The sequence below is a fragment of the Macrobrachium nipponense genome, chromosome 21 (genome assembly GCF_015104395.2).
Source record: "Macrobrachium nipponense isolate FS-2020 chromosome 21, ASM1510439v2, whole genome shotgun sequence".
NCBI classification, from domain to species: Eukaryota; Metazoa; Arthropoda; class Malacostraca; order Decapoda; family Palaemonidae; genus Macrobrachium; species Macrobrachium nipponense.
This window is the reverse complement of record NC_087212.1, coordinates 11258430-11268953: the sequence shown is the minus strand read 5'-3', so window position 1 is coordinate 11268953 and position 10524 is coordinate 11258430.

The following is a 10524-nucleotide window of genomic DNA, read 5'->3' as shown; positions in this document are numbered from 1 at the left end:
CGACGTTCACAGTGGCGGCAGACCCTTACCTACAGTGAGAGTTCGTAACCCTCCTCGGGAAAACATTTTCTCCTGACGATACGTTTTCCCAGACTCTGAGAGGCCATCGCCGCAAGGCGATGGCTGCTCCTACTCTTCTCCAACTGCTAGTTCCACTGGGAAGGCGAGCGAGTATTCAATTCCTCCCCCATTCCCTCTCTCCTTACGGCTACGAGGGAAAGGGGAGGGATCCTACAGAGATTTCTGTAGGATCCCACGTTGGGGACTGCGCTACCGGGGGGACCTTCGGGTCCTACCTGACGTAAGCCCCGGTCGTTGAGGAGGGATCCTGCCCCATTCTCAATTTCTACGGGAATCGAGAGGACCACCAGCTGATATCGTTTGACGAATTCGGTGGGGGTTTCGCAGACTGCTTAGAATTCTACGGAATTTCTAGCGCATTCAGAGTGTTCGAGTTTTTTACGATCTCCAAACACTTAGGCGAGACCACGGTCCAAAGTGAGCGAGACGAGAATCCCTGATATGTTACACGATTATCGGGAACCTCGCCTATGCTCGAATTCCTGGAATTTCTAGCATTGGGAAGAAGACTGCTGCTGAAAGAAGACTATCTCACAGTAGGTGACCAACCTGGAATAGAGAAGAACGGACGGGAATATCCAGTTTGGCTTGAACTATCGTCTTAGTATTCTGTTCACCATTGAAGCTTTCCTTCGAGGAAGACTTTTCCTTCACTCTCTTTGATAGAGATCGAAGGTGGTCGATCTCCAATCCTTATTTTGTTTTCTTGAAGGAAAGAATTTAGGATGGAGATCGTTGTTCAGAATCCTACAAATATACTACGTATATTAACCTCGCGACATGATTCTGCTAAGCAGTTGAATTGTCCGAGGGGCAGGCGCATATCCTAGTTAATCTACGGATTGCGACTTAGACGAGAAGTATTCTAATTGAACTGCAACTCGGGGTTGCCTGCAACCTCCCAGGAGTTTTCAGTTTCAATTTTTATATACTTATGGTTTTTGTCACGACAACACCATTTCAACTTTTATATTTACCGAAATTCGTTTCGCCTAAATATAATTGCTCGAGCATATCTTTTATGCTCGGTGGTTCTAGCCGAACGCATTCCTTCGTGGAATAATGGATTACTTGGCAACTCAGGATGACGAGTCAGCGAGAGGCCAGGCTCAGCTACTGCGTATTGAACTGCCTGATAGCAGCTCAGTATCAGCTGGGCCTCCGAGATGCACGGTCAGTTATGTCTCTCTCTCCCCTGCTTTGATTGACTACCGAACCGTATCTCTGCCCAACAATCATGGACTTAGGTCTCTGATTAAGGGGCGGGGATTCTCGCAATAATGAAGGACCATCTACTGCTGTGACGCTAGATTCCATCGCCCCTTCGACATTGCGAGAATTTTCAACAGAGATATCTCTTGACTCTTTCATCTTTCTGTTTACCGCACGTAACAGAAGTCTGTCAAGTCTCCCGCTGCATCGCACTGCGATAATGCGAATGATTTTGCAGACATCTGAGTTTGTCTTCAAAATATCTCGTATTCGTAGGTGTACAATTGTTCATTGTTCAACCCACCCGAATTAACAGATGTGTCGGAAGACATCGCCTACTCTCCTACCTGACAGCTCTACTTCCAAATGTTCAACCCATGAGAAGCAGTTCTTCAGGCGCTTTCCCCTGTGTTTTCATTACTGAAGAACGCCCCGCTTTCATTGCAACTACGACTTCTCACCGGACAGCAATGAAATAGCGGTTAGCGTTTTCAGTCATTTGTAAGCACAGGTTATGAATCTTGAGAATCCTTCTCTCGATTCGTCTGTGAAGAGTAGGTTGCATCAATATCTACCTTCGTCTTCAACGGTACATAGTGTTGTTTCTCCTTAGCTGAGATTCAACAACTATGAGATGTTTTGCCTTCAGGGGACCTCGGTCTCTAGAAGGCAATTGACTTTCGCCTGTTGGGCACATGCCTTAAGAGAATCACCACCTCGCTGTCCGGCATTGGTGACAAACAAATACATTATTTGTTTGGTCTCTCGGCATAACCCTTTAAAGGCAAAGGTCATGTGACTTACTCGGATGCTTGGACAACTTGCCTCCTACCGAACGCAGTCAGTCGGCAGCTGTCAGAGCGCCCGAGTCAGTTACGAACTACGCTGTTGACTTAGTTCGGTTGTTACAGAGCAATCATTACTTCGTTTTAATAGCTTGTCACAGTAACCCATACCATCGACATCACATGGAGTGTCGGTGTCCTATCCACTACCGAGAACTTCGCTGCATGGGGATAGGAGGATGCGAGAGACTTCGTGGCAAACGGACAGACCAGTATGGGTACTGGACATCACCGAAGTAGAGAAGAGGGATAGGTCATGCGACTATTCCCTTCTTTTCCTCTGAGGAACTGCATGACTTATCCTGCGAAGTCAAGCATCCAGGGGATGGGGATCCGTGACGCTCGATTTCGTACCGAACTTCGTAGCGAAGACTCAGAACCCTTCGGTCCCTGACGATTGGTTAGAGTCGTCACATCCCCTCCCTAATGGACTTCACCCGCCTTCGATGCGAAGGAGATGCTGCCCTTGTCACAAAAGAACTTCTCCGTGGCGCAGTACTGAAGGCAGGGGTCTGGGTCCACAGACCACATGCCCCTCCTTCTACCTTCAGGATATTGCCCACAGGGCCTTGGATCTTTTTCCTTGGGACCCGTGGTGGCTGCTCAACACGTTGTGTAGCGAACCCAGACCCTCGCAGGCTGAACAGCATCGAGTCCTGGTGTGACCGTAAGAATGGATGAGTGAATGAGAGTGACTGGCTCCTCTTCCCATCTTTTTCTTCCCCTCTACCTGTGGTTAGAGGGACACGGTCGTCACCCTGCTGGATAAGGACAAGATGCAGGTGAGCTACTCAACAGAGCCCCATCCTATCCCTTTCACTATGGATAGGAGCATATATCCACCACTTCCTCCAACAAGGGGGAGGAAGTGGATGCCAGCTTGAGACAAACCCATACTTTATGTTGCCTCTTGCAAACAGGAACAAGTTCTTGCTTGCTGGTACGAAGAGATACGCTTGCCTCTCTCTTAGTACTCGGCCCAGAGGTCTGACCATTGATCCTGCGGTGCACACCCCGATCAATCGGACAGAGGCTTGGATCCCTCCCTCGCTCTTACGACCAGGGAGGCATTCCAGGGATGGACGAACACCAGTCTGTTCATCAAAAGACTCAGATTCCTCCCACCAAGAAGTGAGTCTTCCTATTGTTAAAGGACCGATGGTTTGTATTACGTATCGGAACAAATGACAATTTGTCGAAAATTGCATTTTTCCTAACTATACAAACCTGAGATCCTTTACATATAGTCCCTCCTCATGCCACCCCTCACTGCGTATTTTGCATGGGCCAAAAGCAAAAGTGATTTGTTTACCTCCCAGTCGCGCGGCGCACGACTGTCGGACAAGCAGTTAACTACCGTTCTCCCCTTGTTCGAAGCTTCCGACCGTTCCAGCTGCCGCTAGCTACTTCCTATTGTTAAAGGACCTCAGGTTTGTATAGTTAGGAAAAATGCAATTTTCGACAAATTGTCATGTTTTATGAAACAAAAGCAAGTGTTTCATACCCATCAATCATGAGGTGCCTTAATTTGGATAGACGTTATCCCAGTCGCACTATTTATTATTATTATATTATTCAGGACATGAACCCTATTTGTATGGAACAAGCCCACAGGGCCATTGACTTGAAATTCTGGCTTCCAAAAAATATAGTCTTCATTTAAAAGAATTAATAGAATTTTATTGGAAATACAGAAAGAAGAGATCAGTTCTTAGAAAAGAAGAAATAAACTAACAAGTAAGAAAGTTATAATATACAAGAAGTATTATTCAAAGGTAAATAATGTGTTGCATCTTTGCTTGAACTTTTGAAGTACCACCTGCACATCATCATCAGGGAAGCTGCTCCACAGTTCAATGGTGTGAGTCATAAAGGACATTTGGAAATTGGAACCCAGAAGTTTGACAGCGGGGCACATTTACTGCATATTAGTATTGCTCTTCAGCCAATTTGGTTGCTCTTGGCAGGAAAAGAGAATCAGAGGTCAATTACTAATGTAAAAGAACTCTGTTAAAATACAACTTTTGAACAATCGACAAACAAGACCATCCGTTGATTGTCCAAGTTATAAATACTAATGCTAGGAAACAGAACCTACCACCTGAACCACTGTTTAAAAGCTATAAATCTCTGTCAAAGACAGACGTCCACATGAGAGAATAGAACAGTATTTTAGTAAAGGAAGGACAAATGACTTAACACAGGTAGTATAGATTTTATCAATTATAAATATATGAGGCATTACATATGTACAATATCTAACTTCCACCTGGCATTTGCTGGTACTTTCTTAAGAAGTTCCTCAAAAGTAAGTTGTGAGTCAGAGGTTACGCCAAGAATGGTTAAAGCTTCAGTCTCATTCAGCAGGGTCCCATCCACCTGAAGGGGAGGATGGGGTGGGAAACTGGTACAAGATCTGGTAATCATAGTGTTTCTGTTTTACTGGAGTTCAGACTCACACCCCGCTGAATACAACATTCACTAATCCCCTCCATGTCACGATTGAGACTAGAAGCAGCTTCATTTCTCATAAGTGGTGATTTTACTGTACCCAAAAGTGTTGCATCATCTGCATACTGAACAGCCTTATTTTCCAGTCCAACAACCATATCACTTGTATACACCAAAAATAGCAGCAGACCAAGGACACTACCCTGTGGAACTCCAGACACTATAGGTCTTGGTTTGCTAAAGATCCCATCAACAACTCACTGCTGACTACATGTAAGGAAATCATGAAGTAATCCTAGAACATATCCACCCACTCCAAGATTCTGAATTTGATAAATAGTAAGTGCTTTGTGATATACTAAATCGAAAGCAGCAAAAAAATTTATTCAAATTATGATACACTCAAACCCCTTATCAAAGCTCACTTGCAAATGGCACACTCAAACTCCTTATCAAAGCTCTCTTACAAATGGCATGACACTCAAACTCCTTATCAAAGCTCTCTTGCAAATGGCATATCAAATCAAAAAGAGCATTGCAAGTACCTAACTTATTCCTGTATGCTTATTGACTATATTATAACAATCCTTTGGATTTCACATACTACTTAAATAGTGTCTTAAAGATTAGTTCTTCTACAACTTTGGAGAGCACAGGGGTAATAAAAATTGAGTAGTAGTTACTGCAGTCTGCAGATATGCCACTCTTTGGAACAGGCACTGTACTATTACTAAGCTTTTGCTCATCCGCAAAGCTACTGATCTTGTGAGACAACATGCTAGAAACCTTTTGAAAAAACATTGAAGAAACCATCAGGATCTTCTCCATCTCAGCTATCAAGAATTTTCTTAACATCATAAGAGTGACATGCCAATTTTGTAAGACTATTTCAGCAGGCTGATTGTTTAGATTCAGAAGCTCGATATAATTCTAAAGTGCTACAGGGATTTTGTGAGGAAAGGGAACTTCACAGCCCAAGAGATCCCAGATGTTGACACAACAGAGCTGTGCAATGGAATGAGTGTAAATGTGGAGTAGTATGGTAAGTCCAGTCAGTAGGGTGGGGTGTGTTCTTTTATGAATAATGGTGCAATGGGGATAAATGCGACATAGAGAGTGCATCATTTGATTAGCTGTTTGTAATGAAGAATTAAGCCTTATAAGAAAACTATAATTTCAGTTGTGATCCTATTTAGCATGAAAAATTCAAGTAATCTAGTTATAGTAGTACCTCGAGATACGAAAGGCTCTACTTACGAAAAACTCGAGAAAAAGTTTTCAAGATACGAAAGGTTGTTGCTGTAAAGTCCCGAGATTTGCCCGGACCACCGAGAACAATTTTAAAACTCCCACGCCGCCAACTGAGTAAACTCGCCACCATCCTCCCTCCGCTCTCCCATTGGTTTCCTGATGGCTAAGTCACCCACATAATGTCCTGCTCTCCTATTGGTCAGCATCTACCCCTTGTGCTTTAAGTATTCTATTGGTAAAAGGATGCTGTAAATTGAAAAACTTATTCATGCAATACATTTAATAAAAAAAAATTAGTAAAGATAGAATAAAAAGAATAGAAATGAATGGTTATTATACTGTTTGGTAGTTTCAGTAGTTGAAGAGAGATAATGAAAATTTATGGCTTACTGTGTAAAGTGATTGCTTGTCGATCGTTCGATACTCGTAAGTGCTGGATGTAAACAGACGTTTGGAAGCTTTTTTTTTGTTTATTTATTATAGTTAATGGTTACTTAATAATTATTTGAAATGAGTACATGCAATACATTTAATAAAAAAAGTTGTGAATTAGATATCATAAAATATAAAATAAATCAGACTGCCAACAAATACATATTTTTTAGAATTCTTCTGTTTTATTATTACGTTACGTATACGTATGTTTCATTATAGCTGTCAGTAACTCGGTATCTCCAATTAGGTAAAGATAGAATAAAGAATAGAAATGAATGGTTATTATACTGTTTGGTAGTTTCATTAGTTGAAGAGAGATACTAATGACAATTTATGGCTTACTGTGTGCTAGGAAAAATGATTGCTTGGCTCTCGTTCGATACTCGTAAGACAGGTAAGAGCTGAATGTAAACAATCGATTGGAATGTTTGTTTTTTTTTGTTTGTGTATTATAGTTAATGATTAATTAATAATTATTTGAAATGAGTACATACTGATTATTTATACATTTTATTGGCATATTCTAAGCTTTTAGCTCTTAGGTTTGGATGTCAGAATCATAGACTAGGCTACAGTAGCAACCGCTAACATAGGCTAGGCTTATTGCTAAGGGACATATGCTAAAGTCCTAATATATGCAGTAAAAATGGGGTTGAACATTACATGCAGTTGAATATTACTCAAGTATGTACAGTATTTGCCTCCTTTTTGAGTCATATTTCTTCCTCGGATCGGCGTTGTAACCCTAGAACATGTTTTATGCCTGGAAATATAATTTACTGGGGTGTTTTTGTAGGGCTTGGAACGGATTAGCCATTTTACATGTAAAATGTGTTCCAAGATACGAAAAACTCATAATACGAAGGCCGCCTCGGAACAGATTAATTTCGTATCTCGAGGTACCACTGTACTTGTATCATGTAGTTGTTAGGTAAAAAAAAAAGTATGTGCTCCTTTTGCCAGGTGGCAAGTTAGCCATCCTGCTTTTGTCATGAGATTGTTGAAATTAACCAGTGTTTTAACTAATATTTTGTCTTTGTTATTAATTGTAGTGTAGTATATGTTGGCTATTTTGTCTCAAGTACTATTGTTATTGTGTAATTGTTACCATCTACAAGTAATGCATGGATGAATTTATCAATGCAAAGACATACAGAATCACTTACTTACTAAAATGTTCTTGTAAAGTAGAGTAAAACTAATGTTGGAAAGTTGATTGGTTGGTGTGAAGTTGACAGTAACTGGAGATCATGTAGCTATGGGAGTTTTCACTCCATATTTTTCCCTGTCATGCGACACAAATGGTTCAACTTCTCGCTCTTTTGGTTTTTGAGGTCACACTTCAGTCTGTGGTTATTAGATTACACACACACACACACATATATATATATATTGTGACGACGTCCCAAGTATCTGGTTACTACACTTACCATTCATTAACTGTTACCTCACAAAAGCCAGACACCTGAACCCTCATCACAGGTACTAAACAACTGAATACTCTAAAGGCAACAGTGATCCCTTAACAACTTACCAGTATTGCAGAAAATCAGACTAAGTTCATCAAAACAGGTGTGAGGTAATCTTGTAAGTAATTAAATTAATCAAAGGGCTTTACTCCATCAACAACTTTAAAAGTCTAAGTAGGGGGAAACACCAGCGACTACCAACCCTTATCACGGTGGACAGGTCTTATTCACTCAATATTTAAATGCTGAAACAAGAATACAATTACAACTCCAAGCATACCATTCAAAAGATTGGAGTTTCGTCAATAATGTGATATATGAAAGCCTCATACGAACTAAAATAATCATGTGACGCTCTTCGTAAAATATGTTTTCAAGGCAGTTTTGAAATAAAATATGGCGGCTACCGTGGGATGTACAGGTTCTGATCAGTGACGACAATCGTCTTTCCCAGCCTTCCCAGCAATCATTTGAACAATGTTAGCGTATGTATGTAACGTTTATTGATCTTACTCAAGATTGCAGTTGTAATCAGCACAATAAGACAACATTTTGTTGCCTATATTACTGAAAGTATGATACTTTTTATTCCCGGGGTCATGGTTTGAACTTAATTCATTCTTACCTTGTAATCGGTGGTTTTTATCCTTACTGCCATCACAACTGAAACTCCACAGTGCTTGTTTGATTGTTATTATACACATTTTGGTCTCAATTCACTCCACATTGCACTTTAAACAAGTTGCTGTTCCTGGTTCCTAAGCGCGCGCACCACAAACACAGTTACGAACAGCAGACGACAAAACTGCATTACGATTATAACAATTACTGAAGAGCTGATAATCTGCATGAATAACTGGTAAACAGTTCTGCAAGAAAGTTGAGTAAAGCAATTATTTACAATAGGTACGAAAGTCAAGATGTCGTGACGTCATAATACAGGACTTAAAAGAATGTTCTAATTCCAAAAAATAATTACTTAAATTTGAGTCAGAATCGAGTTACTTTTTCAATAACGAAAATAACTTTTCATACAATCAACTTACCTGTCAGATATATACATAGCTAAGACTCCGTCGTCACCGACAGAAATTCAAATTTCGCGGCACACGCTTTAGGTAGGTCAGGTGATCTACCGTCCTGCCCTGGGTGGCAGGATTAGGAACCATTCCCGTTTTCTATTCATATTTTCTCTGTCGCTTGGAATGTAACAACGTTTGCAGTTCCTCCTGACTTGATTTTGGATTTCATCGCCATCAATCTTCTGGGCTATCTTTTGCAGGGAAGTACGGGTCTTTGGTTCGGCATACGCATATTAATTTGTTTTAATAACTTTGGCTTCGAAAATTTCGAAGAATTGTTTACGTGTAACTACCAAACTTTTTGGTAGACACTCACATAGTTTGCAAGAGAGAAATTTTAATATTTATTCATAATAACGTGTAGTAAATGTTAGAATTGATTGAGGAAACTTCCTTCTTGAGGAAGTCGGAAATAGAATTAGTTACGCTTCCTTTAGAAGTTTTTATAGCTCTCGTACTAACGAGCAGTTAGAGCATTAACAATACTAGTAGTGTTGTATCCTCATCTCCTTCTTACTTCACAGAATCTTCAAATTCATATTGCAATTTGAAGACAAAGGAATGTAGCTCAAAATACGAGCTATTGAAAGGTAAGAAGTGATTTTAGTGTTCCCAGTGCAGTGGAGGGTGCGTTCTGATCGGCTCTGTTTCGCTCCCAGGTCTAGACCACTTCCCAGCTCCCTGGCCCAGAGGAGAAGGAAAGTCGAAAGCCTTACGGAGGTTATGGAGAATCCCCACCGATCAGGCGTCCCCTCGGCAGGATCTGTAGAACGTCCCAGACTGCCAAGTTCGCCATTGGAAAGGCGTCCTATAATAGTGGAGGGTGCGTCCGATCGGCTCTGTCTCACTCTCAGGCCTAGACCTCTTCCAAGCTCACAAGCCCAGAGGAGAAGGAATGTTGAAAGCCTTACGGAGGTTTCAGAGAATCCCCACCGGTCGGGCGTCCCCTCGGCAGGTTCTGTAGTAGCGTCCCAGACTGCCAAGGATAGCCATTGAAAAGGCATCCTTAAAAAAAGTGCGTCTCTTCTTCCGTTTCTTCATCTTACATCCGAAAAGACGAAGAATGTACATATTTGGAGTTCGGACGATCTAGCGCGTTCTCTGAAAACTAAGAGAACACTGAGCGAGAAGCTGAGAGCCAGCCAGCAAGCTAGCGCGAGCCACGTTCCAACAGCCAGCAGCGAGCCGCGTTCCAACAGACTAGCGCGACCGCGTTCCAACAGACTAGCGCGAGCCTCGTTCATACAGATAAACGCGAGCCGCGTTCCAGCAACTGAGCGCAAGCCGCGCTCCAGAAAATTTTCTTGGCGCAAGGCGCCTTCAAAGAGAAAACAGACGGCTAGACTGAGGAGCCTTATAGTTGAGTGGCAATCAGAAGGATGCTTCCATTGAACGTTTACTGGCAAGAGGCTCCTAAAAGAAGACTAGTAGGCACTCGGAACTATCAGAGCCCACGGGACCTTCCACGCAAGCGGAACGTTCCAGGAGCGAGTCTCCTTTCTAGCGTGCGGAACATTCCAGGCACGCGGAACTATCCAGACGCCAGGCGCTAGGCGCAAGGATCCAGGCGCCAGAATATTCCAAAATCTTCATTTGAGAGAGAGGTCAGTCGCGAGGCTCCTCTTTGAGTTTTTTAACTTGAGCAACTTTCCCCTGGCAAAGGTGCAAGATGTCGCACAGGCGGCCGTTGCTTTTGTC